This window comes from Trachypithecus francoisi, unplaced genomic scaffold (assembly GCF_009764315.1).
Source record: "Trachypithecus francoisi isolate TF-2019V2 unplaced genomic scaffold, Tfra_2.0 Lachesis_group12, whole genome shotgun sequence".
In the NCBI taxonomy this organism is placed as follows: Eukaryota; Metazoa; Chordata; class Mammalia; order Primates; family Cercopithecidae; genus Trachypithecus; species Trachypithecus francoisi.
Genome location: NW_022681457.1, coordinates 72,181,499 through 72,201,028, shown reverse-complemented (window position 1 = coordinate 72,201,028; position 19,530 = coordinate 72,181,499). Strand labels below are relative to the sequence as shown.

The following is a 19,530-nucleotide window of genomic DNA, read 5'->3' as shown; positions in this document are numbered from 1 at the left end:
CATAGAAATCAGAGACGACACAAACAAATGGAAAAACATTCCATGATTATGGATAGGAAGAATCAATATCATTAAAATGGCCATACTGCCCAAAGCAATTTACAGATTCAATGATATTCCTATCAAACTATCAATGGCTACACAGAACTAGAAAAAAAGTATTTTAAAATTCATATGGAACTAAAAATACAAAAAGCCAAGGGCATCCTAAGGAAAAAGAGCAAAGCTGGAGGCATCATGTTACCCACTCAAACTATACTACAGTAACCAAAACAGCATGGTACTAGCAGAAAACAGACATGTAAACCAATGGAACAGAATAGAGAGCCCAGAAATAAGGCCCATACCTACAACCATCTGATCTTCAACAAAGCTGTCAAAAACTAGCAATGGGGAAAGGACTCCCTATTCAATAAATGGTGCTGGGGTAACTGACTAGCCATATGCAGAAGATGGAAGCTGAACCCCTTCTTTATACCATGCACAAAAATCAACTTAAGATGGTTTGAAGACTTAAATGTAAAACTCAAAAGTATAAAACCCGGAAGACAGCCTAGGCAATACATTTTGGACATAGGAACTGGCAAAGATTTCATGATGAAGACACCAAAAGCAGTTGCAACAAAAGCAAAAATTGAAAAATGGCATGTAATTAAACTTAAGAGTTTCTGCATAGCAAACTACCAACGAAGTAAACAGACAGCCTACAGAATGGGATAAATTTTTCGCAAACTATGCATCTGACAAAGGTCTGATATCTAGCATCTAAAAGGAGCTTAAACAAATTTACGAGAGAAAAACAACTCCATTAAAAAGTGGGCAAAGGACATGAACACTTTTCAAAAGAAGACATGCATGCAACCAACAAGCATATGAAGGAAAGCTCACCATCACTGATCATTAGAGAAATGCAAACCAAAACCACAATGAGATACCATCTCACACCAGTCAGAATGGCTATTGTTAAAAAGTCAGTTAATAACAGATGCTGGCAAGGTTGTGTAGAAAAGGGAATTCTTATACCCTTTTGGGGGGAGTGTAAATTAGTTCAACTATTATGGAAAACAATTTCTTTCCGCAGCTATTCCCTTGTTTTGCGATTCCTCAAAGAGCTAAAAACAGAACTGTCATCTGACCAAGCAATCCCATTACTGGGTATATACCCAAAGGAATATAAATTGTTCTAGCATAAAGATACATGCACACATATGTTCATTGCAGCAGTATTCACAATAGCAAAGACATGGAATCAACCTAAATGCCCATCAGTGGCAGATTGGATGAAGGAAATGAGGTACATATACACCATGGAATACTATGGAACCATAAAAAAGAATGAGACTGTGTGCTTTGCAGGAACATGGATGGAGCTGGAGGCCATTATACTTAGGAAACTAATGCAGGAACAGAAAACCACATACCATATGTTCTTACTTATAAGTGAGAGCTAAATGATGAGAACGCATGGACACAAAGAGGGGAACAACAGACACTGGGTCCTACTGGAGGGTGGAGGTTGGGAGGAGGGAGAAGATCAGAAAAAATAACTCTTAGGTACTAGGCCTTTACTTGGGTGACAAAATAATGTGTACAGTAAACCCCGGTGACATGAGTTTACCTGTATAACAAACTTGCATTTGGACCCCTGAACCTAAAATATAACTTTAAAAAATTTTAAATAAAGTTGCTTGGTTTATCCAACAGTTAGAATTGGCATTTAATGAATATTTTGAATAATATGATTTCATTAAAAATAATAGTTTTGTAATTTTGTACAAAAAATAATTTTGTAGCCTATAAAATGAATTTATAGGTATGACAGGACTGGCTGCTAATTTTTCTATCTCATAATTGAAGATGAGTTGCAATGGTTTATATAGTAGACTGATGTACATGACAGAATATGCATGTTAAGGTCAGGCAGATCAGAATGATAGTATTTCCAGTTTTAATTCTTGTTTTTAAAATAGCTTTATTGAAATACACATATAACATAAAACTCACCTGTTCAAATTATAGAATTCAGTAGTTTTCAGTTGTGAATTACTTTCAATAGTTTTCACAGAATCATGCAGTAATCACCACTGTCTTATTTAATTTATCTATCTATCTATCTATCTATCTATCTATCTATCTATCTATCTTGAGATGGAGTCTTGCTCTGTTGCCCAGGAGTGCAGTGGCGTAATCTTGGCTCACTGCAACCTCTGCCTCCTGGGTTCAAACGATTTTGTTGCCTCAGCCTCCTGAGTAGCTGGGATTACAGACGTGCGCCACCACGGCTGGGTAATTTTTGTATTTTTAGTAGAGGTGGGGCTTTACCATTTTGGCCAGGCTGGTCTTGAATTCCTGACCTAAAGTGATCTACCTGCCTTGGCCTCCTAAAGTGCTGGGATTATAGGCCTGAGCTGCTGCGCCCTGCCCCATAATTTTAGAACACTAAGTTACCCCAGAAAGAAGCTCTCTAATTATTTATAGTCATTCCCTCTCTCACCTCTTTTTAGCCCCTGACAACCCCTAATCAACTTTACATGTTTATGGATTTGCCTATTCTGGACATTTCATATAAATGGTATCTGCATCTGGCTTCTTTCACTTCACATAATATTTTCAAGGTTCATCCATGTTGTAGCATGCATTAGTACTTCATTTATTGTTATTTTTTATTTTTTATTTTGTAGTTTTTTGAGACAGAGTCTTGCCCTGTTGCCCAGGCTGAAGTGCAGTGGCGTGATCTTGGCTCACTGTACCCTCCGCCTCCCAGGTTCAAGCAATTCTCCTGCCTCAGCCTCCGGAGTAGCTGGGACTACAGGCACACACCACCACGCCCGGCTGATTTTTGTTATTTTAAGTAGACACGGGGTTTCATCATGTTGGCCAGATGTTCTTGATCTCCTGACCTCGTGATCCACCCGCCTCAGCCTCCCAAAGTCCTGGGATTACAGGCATGAGCCACTGTGCCCGGCCCATTTTTTTATTTTTATAAAATTATATATTGCATTGTGTATACTATAGTTCATTCATTTGTCAGTTAATGGACATTTGGGCTGTTTCTACTTTGGGGTTCTATGAATAACGCTGCTGTGAACATTTGTGTACAGATTTTTCTGTGGGCATAATCTCTTGGATATTTACCAAGGAGTGGAATTATTTGGGCCATATGGTAACTGTGTTTACCTTTTTGAGGAACTGCCAGACTGTTTTATAAAGTGGTTGTATCATTTTACCTTCCTATCAATAATATATGAGGATTTCAGTTTCTTCAGATCCTTACCAATACCTGTTCTTGTCTGGCATTTTTATTCTGGCTGTCCTAGCTATTGTGAAGTGAGAAACTCGTGTGTTTTTTGTTGTTGTTGTTGTTTTTGAGACAGAGTCTCACTCTGTCACTCAGGCTGGAGTACAGTGGCGTGATCTCGGCTCACTGCAACCTCTGTCAGATTCAAGTGATTCTCCTGCCTCAGCCTCCCGAGTAGGTGGGATTACAGGCACCTACCACCATGCCTGGCTAATTTTTTTTTATTTTTTGTTTTTTGAGACGGAGTCTTGCTCTGTCACCCAGACTGGAGTGCAGTGGCCAGATCTCAGCTCACTGCAAGCTCCGCCTCCCGGGTTTACGCCATTCTCCTGCCTCAGCCTCCCGAGTAGCTGGGATTACAGGCGCCTGCCACCTCGCCCGGCTAGTTTTTCGTATTTTTTTAGTAGAGACGGGGTTTCACCATGTTCGCCAGGATGGTCTCGATCTCCTGACCTCGTGATCCGCCCGTCTCGGCCTCCCAAAGTGCTGGGATTACAGGCTTGAGCCACTGCGCCCGGCCTAATTTTGTATTTTTAGTAGAGATGGGATTTCACCGTATTGGCCAGGGTGGTCTTGAACTGCCTCCTGGGTTGAAGTGATTCTCCTGCCTCAGCCTCCCAAGTAGCTGGGATTACAGATGTGCTCCACCATGCCCGGCTAATGTTCGTATTTTTAGTGGAGATGGGGTTTTGTCATGTTGGCCAGGCTGGTCTCTAACTCCTGACCTCAAATGATCTGCCCACCTTGGCCTCCCAAAGTGCTGGAATTACAGGTGCGAGCCACTGAGCCTTGCCTAATTTTTTGTATTTTTAGTAGAGATGGAGTTTTGCCGTGTTGGCCAGGCTGGTCTCAAACTTCTGACCTCAAGTGATTTGTCTCGCTCAGCCTCCCAAAGTGCTGGAATTACAGGTGCGAGCCACTGAGCCTTGCCTAATTTTTTGTATTTTTAGTAGAGATGGGGTTTTGCCGTGTTGGCCAGGCTGATCTCAAACTTCTGACCTCAAGTGATTTGTCTCACTCAGCCTCCCAAAGTGCTGGAATTACAGGTGCGAGCCACTGAGCCTTGCCTAATTTTTTGTATTTTTAGTAGAGATGGGGTTTTGCCGTGTTGGCCAGGCTGGTCTCAAACTTCTGACCTCAAGTGATTTGTCTCACTCAGCCTCCCAAAGTGCTGGAATTACAGGTGTGAGCCACTGCACCTGGCCTTAGGTTTTTTTTTTTTACAACTTGTGCTTTTGGTGTCATATTGCTTAGTGCAAGGCCACAAAGATTTGCTCCTGTGTTTTCTTTGAAGAGTTTTAGCTCTTATATTTGGATCTATTATCCATTTTGAGTTAATTTTTGTATATGGTGTGAGGTAGGTCCAACTTCATTCTTGTGCATGTGAACATCCAACACCATTTGTTGAAAAATGTTCTTTCCTTATGGAATTGTGTTAGTATCCTGGGCTTGGGATACTAAACAGGTAACACCTGGCCTCTTCTGAACCCTGCAGATGTATTTTGCACCCAAGAAAATTTGGATTTCGAAACCCATTCTCTTGGATAACTGTGTTGATGAGAAGTGAGCATAGACCTCATTTTGTAATGGAAGCCCAGTATAACACCCATGATCATGCTCTGTACATGACTACAAATAGTGCAAATGGTAGCCAGTTCTCATTTTTCTACCACTTGTCAACTTGGAGCTGCTCCTTTTTCTTTCCAACAAGATTGTGTTTACATTGATGTCCCTCTGCAGGGCACCTCTGGGTTCCTTCATAATACTTCTGTGTTTCTTCAGAATGGTGTTGACATTTTCTGGAATGTCAGTAGTCTGATTGCTGAGAATTGTTTCATTCTTGCAGCAGATGTGGCAAAACTTCAACTGTTATTGTTGAATTGTCTATTTCTCACTTTAGTTCTGTCAGTTTATGCTTAGTGTACTTTGGGACTCTGTTAGGTGCTCTGGTTTTAATTTTATTGTGCATTAAAATTATGCACAATATGGATTGGATTCTCTGTGTTAATACTGGTGATAACTAAAAACAATGTTTCTGTCTCATGTGCTGTGACCAATAAGTGGAGCTTGTTTTGATATGGATTAGATGCTTAAAATATTTTCAGTTTCATCAGTAGTAGATTGTCATTTCTGGATTACATAAAGAAGCACTTGTCTCTGAGAAGGCTCTTGACTTCAGTGGGGCTGTGGTTCATTATAAGGATCTGTGTGTATGTGAGTCACAGTGAACTGCAGCACTTTCAACATGGCTAAGATAAAGTACTTAAATCATCACTTTGTCAGTATATTACTTTTTATTGAGATTAAAGGGTAGATGATAGTGTATTATTTCTTGACTGTCCCTAGAAGAATTTGTGTCAGTAATTATTAATAGCATCTACCTTTTATACAACCAAGTCTTAAACTATATCTGGCTTGACAGGAAGAAGCAAATAGGTAAATATCTATTACAGTTTATGGATATTCCCTCCCTCCCTCCCTCCCTCCCTCTCCCTCCCTCCCTCCCCCCTCCCTCCCTCCCTCCCTCTCCCTCCCTCCCTCCCTCCCTTCCTTCTTCCTTCCTTCCGCTGTGGTGCAGTGGCATGATCCCAGCTCACTGCAACTGCAACCTCCATGGCTCAAGTGATCTTCCTGCCTCAGCCCCCTAACCCCTCCAGTGAGTGGGACTATAAATGCACGCCACCATGCCTGGCTAATTTTTGTATTGTTTGTAGAGTCAGGGTTTTGCCATGTTGCCCAGGCTGGTTTTGAACTCCTGGACTCAAGCAGTCCACCTGCTTTGGCCTCCCAAAGTGCTGGAATTACAGGCATGAGCCACCATGCCCAGTCAATGAATATTATTTTCTTTTACTCTTCATAGCAATCTTTTGAGGTGGGAGGTGATGGTCTTACTTTACAAACGAGGAAATTGAAACCCAGAGCCCAGAGATTTATTAATTTGGCTAAGGTCACTGATAAGTTCTCTTTTCATTCTCTGTCATTCTTTCAACAAATATATCAGGCTTTAAAGATGCAGCCATTGACCCAGTCAGACACTAGCCCTCATGGAGTAACTTGTCTGGTGGAGTCCTTTTACTGATACTTCTTTGAGCCATATTTCATATAGTAGTGACATATATTTGTAGAATTCTTTATGAAGTATTTCTGCATTGTCATCTAATTTTCTAATCCTCAATGTAGTCCTATGACACAGATGGGTTAGATACTATTGATATTATCCCCATTTGAAAGTAGGGAAACTGATACTTAGGGTTATTAAGGTCATATAGTTAGTAAATGGCTGAACCTGTACACAAACCCAGATCATCTGGCTCCAACAATCCTGCACTTTTTTTCCATTGCACCACATTGTCTCATGATTTCACATGAAACTGTAAGCCTAGATCACCAAGAGTGATATCCTGGAAAGTAACCAGTCTAGCAGCACTTAGCAAAGGAGAGCTCAACCAGGCAGGGTATGTGGGAAAAGAATAGAATCCAGAGACCCAAAAGCTGTGTCTAGTATGCTGAAATGGACTTACTGTTAAATAATGGTAGTGAGAAGAAACGCTTTGGAGAGAGACTAAAACATGAAAAATATTAAATGGGCATGGTCTTAACAGCACCTAGACAGGTTTAGGACACAGTAATTGCCAGGGACATTTTTTTTTTTTTCCTAGAACAAACACCTGAAACAGTGAATTTAAGAGGAAAATACCCAAACATCAGACTCCGTACAGAGCTACATGCCGCTGCAAATCAGGGTGTAATCTTATAGGAGGGGATTGCTTTGTTTTACATTGATTACTTTAGCTACTTTCATGTACGTTCAGAGATGCAATCTATCCTATAAAAACATTTGAGTGCTTGTTTTGTGTAAAAGCACTTTTAGGCATTGTGGGAGTGATACCAAGGTAAGTTTGACACCATCATTGCCCATAAGAAGTGTGTAACCTAGTAAGGAGATTTTGTTGCATTCAAATATGCTTGTTCATCCGGGTCTTTTATGTACAAGATCGTGTACCAGGTATTTAGGAGACAAGAGTAGATAAGTTAGAAATTGCTCCTAAGCCTTTGGCTTTTACTCTCAGTTGCTTGGAGGGTGTTTGCTACCTCCTTCCCTTAATCTAAGTAATTACAAACCTTTTAAAGTAGAGAGCAGGACTTGAAATTCTCTTGGCAAAACAGTAGTCAATACTGCCATCCTTGTGATTTGGCCACAAACAAAACCTGACAGCTTATGGGTCAGAGCATAGGTGTCGTACTAGAAAATACTAGCATCATATTTAACAGGATTAATGCACAGGATATGTAAAGACTCTGACAAATCATTAAGGAGAAATGCAAATATCATAACAGAAAAAAATAGACAAAGAATTTAAACAGGAGGTCATAGAATGGGAAATTCAAAAGGCTAAAAAAGTAAAAATATATGTTCAGTCTTACTTTTTATCAGGAAAATGATGATTGCATAATGAAATATTACTTGTGCCTCTCATTGGCAAAAATAATAGTAATAGCAAATTTAAGTATAAGAAATCTTTGAGTACTTTCTAAACTGTAGGCAAAACAATCCACAGCAATCCTGTGAGATAGATACTATTATTATTATTATTACTGTTTTATTGATAAGGGACTTGAGGCACAAGAGTAGAGTAACTTGTCCAAGGTCAGACATCTCGTGCTTGTTGAACCGCCATTTGAACTCAGGCAGTCAGTCTCTAGAGCCTGCACTCTTGTTTGTTGTTGCCTAGGCTGGACTCAAACTTCTGGGCTCAAACAGTCCTCCTGCCTCAGCCTCCTGAGTACCTGGGACTACCCGGTGCAGTTTAGAGCCTGCACTCTTAATCACCAGAGTAGTGCCCTTGTCTGGGATGGCTGTTATTGTGCTGTGTACCCCACCTCTAGAAGAGTGCCTAACAGAAAGAAAACATTTAAATATCTGTTGAATGAATGGATACAGGTAATTAATTTTTAAAATGAAAGCATATTAGGCATGTCATTTTGGAGGGTAATTTGTCAGTATCAAAAAAAAAAAAAAAAAGGATACACATGGCCGGGTGCAGTGGCTCATGCGTATAATCTCAGCACTTTGGGAGGCCGAGACGGGTGGATCACCTGAGGTCAGGAGATTGAGACCAGCCTAGCCAACATGGTGAAACCCTGCCTCTACTAAAAATACAAAAATTAGCCGGGCATGGTGGCAGGCACCGGTAATCCCAGCTACTCAGGAGATTGAGGCAGGAGAATTGCTTGAACTGAGGAGAAGGAGGTTGCAGTGAGCCGAGATCGTGCCACTACACTCAAGCCTAGGCAACAAGAGCAAAACTCGTGTCTCCAAAAAAAAAAAAAAAAAGGGTACACACTACTGACTCAGTAATTCTGCATCTTAATATCTTAATGTTTATCTTCAAACACACACACACACACACACACACACACACACACACACACGTCCAAGGAGGCATATACAAGGGTGTTAATGGGAGCATTCTTGGTAATCATTGAAAAATAGGGGAAAATGTAAATGCTTATTAGTGCTCTATATAACTGATAAATAACAAGAAAACTATGTATGGTTATGTTTTCGAATTCTGTATGTACAATTAAAACAAAGTAGTTGTAATCCCAGCTTCTTGGGAGGCTGAGGCATAAGAATCGCTTGAACCTGGGAGGCAGAGATTGCAGTGAGCTGAGATCGTGCCACTGCACTCTAGCCTGGGCAACAGAGCCAGACTCCATCTCAAAAACAAGCAAAATAGTTTATCTGGAAAGATATCTAGGATATATTATTGAATGAGAAAAACAAGTTATAGAGCCTTTCCTACCAAAATAGATTCTAGATGATGAAAGAGTGAAGCAAACAAAAATAACATGAAAATAGCATAGAAAACATGGGCTAATGTGTTCATAATACTGGCATAACAAAGGCTTTTTCTAAGCATGATACGAAATGCATAAGCCAAAAATGAAGATTGATGAATTTGACTACATAAAATGGAAGACCTTCATATAAAAAAAAACTCACTCAAACATTAAACTAAGATTCTAAACATGATACATATAAGAAATATTTGTAGGCAATTTGCAGAAAGGCCAATAAACATATGAAAGATATAAATAGATGTTTAGCTTTTATTCATAATGAAAAATACAAATTAGAAAATAAAGTTCCATTTACTACCTGTGAGATTGGTAAAAGATTGATTTTATTCAGTAATGATTAGATCATGAAGAAAAAATGTCTTGTATATACCTCTTTGAGGAAATACAAACAAACAGCATGTTTGGTGGAAAACTTGGCAATATTTATTAAAATTTAAAATGTGCACTCTCAAACTTTGCTTTTAGAGATTTATTGCATGTTAAAGGGTAAAGATACAGGTACGAGGATATTCATTATATTGTTGATATGCATGAAAACATGGAAACAATCTAAATGCTTATTGATAGGGATGAGAGCTAAATTATAGTATTACACATCTATTTATTTATTTATTTATTTATTTATTTTTTAATTTTTTTTTTTTTTTTTGAGGCGGACTCTCGCTCTGTCGCCTGGGCTGGAGTGCAGTGGCTGGATCTCAGCTCACTGCAAGCTCTGCCTCCCGGGTTTACGCCATTCTCCTGCCTCAGCCTCCCGAGGAGCTGGGACTACAGGCGCCCGCCACCTCGCCCGGCTAGTTTTTGTATTTTTTTTAGTAGAGACGGGGTTTCACCGTGTTAGCCAGGCTGGTCTCGATCTCCTGACCTCGTGATCCGCCCGCCTCGGCCTCCCAAAGTGCTGGGATTACAGGCTTGAGCCACCGCGCCCGGCCTACACATCTATTTAATGGAATGCTATTCAGCTATTTAAAAAGACAGCAAGTCTAGATGTACATGCATGACTTATTTAATACTGCACTGTGTAGTGCTGATTGATTATAATGCTATGCTAAATAATATGTATGAATATATTATAATAATATATAACAATAGACTGTATATATTTTTAAAATCCATGGTAGTAACCTGTTATCCTATACCTCTCTCCCTGCTCTGTAGTGCTTACTGCCATCTGTAGTGGGAGTATTAATAAATTCAGATACACTGTAGTGTTTATATGTTATTAAACTGTATTTTTTTTTTTTTCTCTTCTTTGCAAAACAATGAGCACAACTTCTGGCTCGTGGAAGCATTTTTACACTGAAAATATTTCTAAAGGGTGAAAAGAGGTAAAGGAGGAATGTTGTTTCCAAATATATACATACCTAGTGGTTAAGAATCTGAGACGTGAAACCAGATTGCCTAGATTCAACTTGTGACTGTGTCACTGTGTGTGACCTTGTGCAAGTCACTTAAATTCTTTTTGCCTCCATTTCTTCATTATCCATTCAACAAATATTTGAGTGCTTACTGTATATCCCAGACACTGTTCTGGGTACCAGCAATACAACAAAGAGCATTAAGAGAAAATCTCTGCCCTCTTGTAGTATACATCTTGGAGGGCCTAATTCTGTACCCACTGTTGAGGACTGTTAAGAAGAGTAAAAGTTTAATACCTAAAAAGCACTTGGAAGAGTGTCTGGTACATAGTAAGTGGTCAATAAATATTATTCCCTCTCTTCTTCCTGCAAAATAGACACAGAGTGTTTTTAATTTTTATTTTGTACACAGAGTATTAATGTATTAACTAGTTTATGAAAAATTTTGATAAATGAATAGCATTAAAGGATATATGAAGTCTGTTTCAGTATAGTCTTTTATTTTATTATTATTATTTTTTTCCCTGAGACAGAGTCTCACTCTGTTGCCCAGGCGGGAGTGCAGTGGCCCGATCTCAGCTCACTGCAACCTCCTCTTCCTGGATTCAAGCAATTCTTCTGCCTCAGCCTCCTGAGTAGCTGGGACTATAGGTGTGTGCCACCACATCTGGCTAATTTTTATATTTTTTAGTAGAGACTGGGTTTCACCATGTTGGCCAGGTTGGTCTGGAACTCCTGACCTTGTGATCTGCCCATCTTGGCCTCCCAAAGTGCTGAGATTACAGACGTGAGCCACTGTGCCCAGCCAGTATAGTCTTATTATTTGTCCACAATCTGGGTGTCCCTGTACATTGTCACTGAGCTCTAACTTGGTAGACTTGTACACTACTGACCAGTAAATCTTACCATATACCATGTTACAAAAGCTCTCAACTAGTGAGTGCTCTATCACATATTTAGAATGTGCTAAATGTTGAAAGGAAAGTCTACAGTGGTTCTTTTAAGGAGTCTTGATGGAAATGATAGAGAAGTCAAGAGTGTAAAGATCAACACTTTTTTTTTTTTTTTTTTGAGACGGAGTCTCGCTCTGTCGCCCAGGCTGGAGTGCAGTGGCCAGATCTCAGCTCACTGCAAGCTCCGCCTCCTGGGTTCCCGCCATTCTCCTGCCTCAGCCTCCCGAGTAGCTGGGACTACAGGCGCCCGCCACCTCGCCCGGCTAGTTTTTTTTTGTATTTTTTAGTAGAGACGGGGTTTCACCGTGTTAGCCAGGATGATCTCGATCTCCTGACCTCGTGATCCGCCCGTCTCGGCCTCCCAAAGTGCTGGGATTACAGGCTTGAGCCACCGCGCCCGGCCAAGATCAACACATTTTAAAAATTGGTAAGTTGACTGGGCTCACGCCTGTAATCCCAGCACTTTGGGAGGCCAAGGTGGGTGGATCACTTGAGGCCAGGAGTTCAAGACCATCCTGGCCAACATGGTGAAACTCCGTCTATACTAAAAATACAAAAAATTAGCCGGGCATGGTGGTGGGAGCCTGTAGTCCCAGCTACTCGGTAGGCTGAGGCAGGAGAATTGCTTGAACCCAGGAGGCAGAGGTTGCAGTGAGCCAAGATCATGCCATTGCACTCTAGCCTGGGCAACAGAGCAAGACACCGTCTCAAAAAAAAAAAAAAAATTGGTCAATTGGAGGTCGTGATAAACATCAACAAGGCCTGGAAGGATTGATTATTAATTGTATAGCATTTAATAGGATAAATTTTTTAGTGGTATTTATTAACTTGTAAATTTATAAAATCTCAGCATTTGTTCACATGGATGAAGGATCAGAGGTAGGAAAGAACATGATGCTCTTGAATAAGATGTCAGTGTGGATGTAGAGAAGTAAGCAAAAAAAGCGACAAAAGTATAAACTGGAGAGGTAGGCAAGTGTTGAAATTATACAAGACCTCATAAGGTCTTAGTAAGGAGTCTTTATATTATAATTATATTAATATTATCAAGATGTATTTAATATCAAACAATTGAAGAATTTCAAGTAGAAGAATCACTTGAATAGATCTTTCAAAATATCAGTTGAATAGCTGAATGGAGAGTGGATTAGAGGAGGAGGTGGCAGAAGTAGATATAAGAATATTATTGAAGATAATGTTTCAGTAGTCCAGATGTGAGATAATAGTGGCTTGGACCAAGGTAGTAGTTGTAGACAGAAAAGTGAATTGGTTTTCATTAAACAAGGACATGATTGAATGTTGATTGTGAGCATTATGGGGAGAGGGAGTGATAGAGAATGACTATAGCATGAACAACTGGGTAGATGATACAGAGAATAGAGAAGAAAATATTGATTAGTATGAAAATAGATGTATGTTGGCCGGGCATGGTGGCTCAAGCCTGTAATCCCAGCACTTTGGGAGGCCGAGACGGGCGGATCACGAGATCAGGAGATCGAGACCATCCTGGCTAACACGGTGAAACCTCGTCTCTACTAAAAATACAAAAACTAGCCGGGCGACGTGGCGGGCGCCTGTAGTCCCAGCTCCTCAGGAGGCTGAGGCAGGAGAATGGCGTGAACCCGGGAGGCGGAGCTTGCAGTGAGCTGAGATCCGGCCACTGCACTCCAGCCTGGGTGACAGAGCGAGACTCCGTCTCAAAAAAAAAAAAAAAAAGGAAAATAGATGTATGTGTTGAGATGTTTGTGGGACATGGAGACATTGAGTAGGCGCTTAGATGTATAGCTTTAAAACCCAGAAAACAGGTCACTCTTTTAAATTGGAATTTCTTAACAGATGGTGTTTGAAGCAATCATAGTAGATATAATTCTCTTGGAAAACAGTATAAATTGAGAAAAGAAGAGGATTGAGTACAGAACTCTGAGGAATTTCAACATTTAAGATTGGGTAGAAGAGGAGGAGTCAGGGATGAAGGTGAGAGATAGATGTCAAAAAAATAGAAGAAAGTAAGAATTTGTAGTATCACACAAGTCATGGAAGAAGAGTTTCATAAAGGAGGAGGATGTGATCTAATATAATTGAATGTTGCTAAGATGTCAGATGAAATTAGGACCATTAGTTTCCAAATATGTGTCTGGAAAAGTTGAAACTACAGAAATAATGTACCAAAAGTGTCCATTAATTTTAACAATATGGAAGTTATCAGTGACTTCAAACAAGAATGGTGGGGAAGCCAGAGAAGAGTGAGAGCCTAAGTAGAAGGTAGAGGGGAGGATGTAGAGAAAGTAGACAGCTCTCTTGAGAAAATATTCCTGTTGAATGTGAAGGTTCACTGTTTGAAATTTGAGGTATAGTGGAACAACCAGATGGAGAAGTATTTCATATCAGATAGGTGAAGCTGTGGCCTTGGCTTTTGAGTGCGAGGTGATGTTTATAGAAATCTGAGTCATTTGAATGGAGGTGGTAAAGACTTTAGAAGAATAGGGAGCTACATGGGAAGAGCACCTATAGGCAGAGATTTTCTTTGGGCTATCATTAAATAATATTGTAGTGTTTTTTTTTTTTTTAGACGGAGTCTCACTCTGTCACCCAGATTGGAGTTCAGTGACGCTATCTCGGTTCACTACAACCTCTGCCTCCCGGCTTCAAGCGATTCTTCTGCCTCAGCCTCCGGAGTAGCTGGGATTACAGGCGCCTGCCACCACGCTCAGAAAATTTTTTTGTTTTTAGTGGATATGGGATTTCACCCAGGCTGCTCTTGAACTCCTGAGCTCAGGTGATCCGCCCACCTCGACCTCCCAAAGTGCTGGGATTACAGGTGTGGGTCATTGTGCCCAGCCTGTAGTGTTCTTTAATACAAGTAATTTGAGCATGGATTTGTTACATCTAACTGTTACCCTAAGCTTTGGCTGAGACAATTCAGGTTATGTTCTTTTCAAATTTGATGTGGTTAAAAGTTAGAAACAATGCCCTAAATGCTCACAAAGAGTTGTCAAGATAGGAGCATGCATAGAATCTAATTTTATTGCAAGTATAAAGCTATATGATTTTGTGGACCTACCAATTTGGCTAGATTTCCAATTGGTACTTTGTAAGTGAAATATATCACTTGCATTGACTGGATTAGTAGTGACTCATAACACTGCTTTATATATACTCTGTTTTTTTTAGTAGACTTTGTTTTTTAGAGCAACTTTAAGTTCACAGCAAAATTGAAAGGAAAATAGAGATTTCCTGTGTACCTCCTGCCCTCACATATGTATAGCCTCTGCCATTATCAATATCCTCCACAATTGTTTCAGTTTAAGAACCTACATGGAAAAATCATTATCACCCAAAGATTATCATTTACTTTGGGGTTTACTCAATGGTGTTGTATATTTTATGGGTTTGGACATATGTTTAATGTTGTCATTTATCATGATATAATACAGAGTGTTTTCACCACCTTAAAAATCTTTTTGCTCTGCCGATTCATTCCTCTCCCTTAGTCTTTGACAATCACGGATCTTTTTATTATTTCTGTAGTTTCGACTTTTCCAGAATGTCACATATTTGGAATCATACAGTATGTAGCCTTTTGAGATTGGCTTCTTTCACTTAGAAATATGCGTTTGTTCTTCCATGTCTTTTTGTGGCTTGAGAGCTCATTTCTTTCTAGTGCTGAATCTATTGTATGGATGTACCACAGCTTTTATTTACCTATCATTCACCTACTGAAGGACATCTTAGTTGCTTCTGAGTTTGGCAGTTATGAATAAAGCTGCTATAAACGTCTATGTGCAGGTTTTTGTGTAGACATGTTTTCAGCTACTTTGTGTAAATACTGAGGAGCACGATTGCTGATTATATTGTAAGAGTATATTTAGTTTTGTAAGAAACAGCCAAACTGTCTTCCAAAGTGGCTGTACCATTTTGTATCCTCATAACAACGAATGAGAGTCCCTGTTGCACCCACATCCTCTCTAGCATTTGGTGTTGTCAGTCTTCCTGATTTTGGCCATCCTAATAGGTTGTGGTGGAATCTCATGGTTGTTTTAATTTGTATTTTTCTTATAACATATAATGTGGAGTATCTTATAATGCCTGTTTGCCATCTGTATACTTTCTTTGGTGAAGTGTCTGTACAGGTCTTTGGTCTGTTTTTTGATCTGGTTGTTTGTTTTTTTTATTTTTGAGTTTTAAAAGTTCTTTGTGTATTTTGGATAATAGACCTTTATCAGATACATCTTTTTCAAGTATGTTCTCTCAGTCTGTGGCTTGTCTTTTCATCCTCTTAATAGTGTCATTTGCAGAGCAGAATTTTTATTTTTTGTTTTTTTTTAGACAGTCTCTCACTCTGTCACCCAGGCTGGAGTGCAGTGGTGCAATCACAGCTCACTGCAGCCTCGACCTCCCAGGCTCAAACCATTTTTCCACCTCAGTCTCCTGAGTAGCTGGTACTACAGGGTTTTGTCATGTTGCCCATGCTGGTGTTGAACTCCTGAGCTCAAGTGATTGCCCACTTTCGCCTCCCAAAGTGCTGGGGTTACAGATGTTAGCCACTGTGCCTGGCCACAGAGCTGACATTTTTAATTTTAGTGAAGTCCAGCTCATCAATTCTTGTTTCATAGATCATTCCTTTGGTATTGTATCTAAAAAGTCATTGCCAAATCAAAGATCATCTAGATTTTCTACTGTTATCTTCTAGTAGTTTAATAGCTTTGTGTTTTACATTTAGTTTTCTGATTAATTTTGAGTTAACTCCTGTGAAACGTATAGGGGGTCTGTGTCTAGATTTATCCTTTTTTGTATGTGGATGTCTAGTTCCAGTACCATTTGTAAAAATACTATCTTTGATCCATTGTATTACTTGTGCTTTTTTGTCAAAGATCAGCTGACTATATTTGTGTGTGTCTATTTCTGGCCTCTCTGTTCTGTTTTATAGATTTATTTGTCTATCACCAATTTGACACTGTCTTGATTACAGTATGTCTTGAAGTAGGGTAGTGTTAGGCTTCAAACTTTGTTCTCTGTCAATAATGTGTTGGTTATTCTGGGTCTTTGTCCTCTCCATATAAATTTTAGAATCAATTTGTCAATATTTATAAAATAACTTTCTGGGATTTTGATTGGGATTGTGTTGAATCTGTAGATCAAGTTGGGAAGAAATGACATCTTGACAATATTAAGTCTTTCTGTTCATGAACATGGAATATCTTCTCATTTATTTAGTTCTTTGATAGTGTTTATCAGAGTTCTGTTGTTTTTTCATGTAAATCTTGAACATATTGTGTTAGATTTATACAGAAGCGTTTTGTTTATTTTGGTGCCAACATAAAAATTGTATTGTGTTTTTAATTTTAACTTTGACTTGTTCATTGGTGGTATGCAGGAAAGTGATTGATTTTTATATATTAACCTTGTATCCTGTAACCCTGCTATAATCACTTATTCCTGGAGTTTTTTTGGTAATTTTTTTTCAGATTTTCTACATAGATGGTCATGTCATATGTGAACAAAAATTGTTTTGTTTTATCCTTCCCAATCTGTATACCTTTTATTTCCTTTTCTTGCTTTATTGAATATGCTGGGAGCTTTCAGTATGATGTTGAAAAGTAGTGGTGAGAGGGGACATCATTGTCTTGTTGCTCAGGCTAGAGTGCCGTGGCTCCATCTTGGCTCACTGCACCCTCTGCCTCCTGGGTTCAAGTCATTGTCTTGCTTCAGCTTCCCAAGTAGCTGGGATTACAGGCATATGTCACCACGCCCGGCTAATGTTTGTATTTTTAGTAGAGATGGGGTTTCACCATGTTGGTCAGGCTGGTCTTGAACTGCTGACCTCAGGTGATCCACCTCCCTTGGCCTCCCAAAGTGCTGAGATTACAGGCGTGAGCCACCATGCCTGGCCAACTGTAGGGCTTTTTTAATAGGTATTCTTTACCAAGTTGAGGAAATTCCCCTCTATTCCTACTGTACTGAGAGTTTTGTTATGAATCAATTAGAATTTGCTGTTAGGTTTTTCTGCATCTGTTGATATGATCATGTGATTTTTCTTGGTTAGCCTGTTGATATGATGGATTACATTAACTGATTTTCAAATTTTTAAAAATTTCTTTGTCTTCTTTTTTGAGACAGAGTTGTGCCCAGGATGGATTGCAATGGCACGATCTTGGTCCACTGCAACCTCTGCCCCTTGGGTTGTTGTGTTTTCTTAGCCTGGCTATAGGCTTGGGTTCAAGTGATTCTTGTGCCTCAGCCTCTTGAGTAGCTGGGATTATAGGCATGTGCCACCATGCCTGGCTAATTTTTTGTGTTTTTAGTAGAGACGGGGTTTTGCTGTGTCGGCCAGGCTGGTCTTGAGCTCCTGGCCTCAAGTGATCTGCCCACCTCGGCCTTCTACGGTGCTGGGATTACAGGTGTGAGCAACTGCGTCCGGCCTGATTTTCAAATGTTGAACCAGCCTATATACCTGGAATAAATCCTTCTTGGTTGTGGTCTATAATTCTTCTTATACGTTGTCAGGTTTTTTTGAGACATAGTTTCACTCTGTCGCTCAGGCCCTGAGTAGCTGGGATTACAGGTGTGCGCCACCACGCCTGGCTAATTTTTGTATTTTCAGTAGAGATAGGGTTTCACTATTTTGGTCAGGCTGGTCTCAAACTCTTGACCTCAGGTGACCCGCCTGCCTCCTTGGCCTCCCAAAGTGCTGAGATTACAGGCATTAGCCACCTCACCTGGCCCATTGTCACGTTTGAGTTGCTAATATTTTATTGGGGATCTTTGCATTGATGTTCATGAGAAATATTGGTCTTTAGTTTTCTTTTCTTATAATGCCTTTGTCTGGTTTTGGTATTAGGGTAATGCTGGCCTCAGAATAAGTTAGGAAGTATTTCCTTTGCTTCTCTCTTCTAAAAGAGATTGTAGAGGCTTGGTATAATTTCTTCTTTAAATTTTTGGCAGAATTCATCAGTGAATTCATCTGGGCCTGGTGCTTTTTGTTTTGGAAGGTTATTAACTATTGATTACATTTCTTTAATATAGTCCTATTCATATTGTCTGTTTATATTCTCGGGTAAGTTTTGGCAGGTTGTGTCTTTTAAGGATTTGATCCATTTCATGTAGTTATCAAATTTGTGGCCATAGAGTTATAAATAGTATTCCTTATCCTTTTAATGTCCATGGAATCTGTCCTCTCTTTTTCTTAGTTAGCCTGGCTATAGGCTTTTGATTTTATCAGCCTTTTCAAATAACCAGCTTTTACATTGATTTTTCTCCATTGATTTTCTGTTTCTGATTTCACTGATTTCTGCTCTGATTTTTATTATTTCTTCAACTTAGTTTGGATTTATAGTGCTCTTATTTTTCTCGTTTCCTAAAGTAGATGCTTAGGTGATCAATTTTAGATCTTTCTTCTTTTTGAATTCTTGGATTTAATGCTATAAATTTGTAACTGCTGCTTTTGCTGTATTTTGCAAATTTTGTTGTGTTTTCACCTTTATTTCAAAATATTTTAAAGTTTCTCTTTAGTTTTCTTTTTGACCTATGTGTTCATTTAGAAGTATGTTTTTTAATCTCCAAGTATTTTGAGATTTTCAAGCTTTCTGTTATGGATATCTATTTTGATTCCTTTGTGTTCTGAGAGCAGACATTGTATGATTTCTGTTCTTTCTTTTTAATTGTTTCAAATTTGTTAAGATGTATTTTATGGCCCAGAATGTGATCTGTTTTGGTGAATGTCCCATGTGAGCTTAAGAAGTATGCGTGTTTTATTGTTGCTGGATGAAGTAGTCTACAAATGTCCATTTTATTTATAGTGTTTTGAGTTCAGCTGATTTTCTGCCTGCTAGATCTGTTCATTTCTGATACAGGGGTGTCTGGTAGAGCTGTAACAGTGGAGACTGTTGTTTATCTATTTCTCCTTGCAGTTCCCTCAGTTTTTGCCTCATATATTTTGACACTCTGTTGTTAGGCTCAAACATGCTAAAGATATTTTATTTTATTTATTTTGTTTTGTATTGTTTTGTGTTGTTTTGTTTTATTTTTGAGACGGAGTTTCATTCTTGTTGCCCAGGCT

The 19,530-nt window shown here is 39.3% G+C and overlaps 1 protein-coding gene across 5 annotated transcripts in view; it reads left to right on the top strand.

Moving 5' to 3' along the window:
* Positions 1–19,530, top strand: part of ZFYVE9 (zinc finger FYVE-type containing 9) — a 208,383-nt gene that overhangs the window by 36,459 nt on the left and 152,394 nt on the right. Inside the window, exon 1 of one of the 5 annotated variants that reach the window (XM_033226368.1) lies at positions 14,230–14,250. The exons of the other annotated variants lie outside the window; for them this stretch is intronic. The gene's annotated coding sequence lies outside the window, so the exon portion shown is untranslated. Of the gene's footprint in view, positions 1–14,229; positions 14,251–19,530 lie in introns of those variants that run through there. 5 annotated transcript variants of the gene reach the window in all.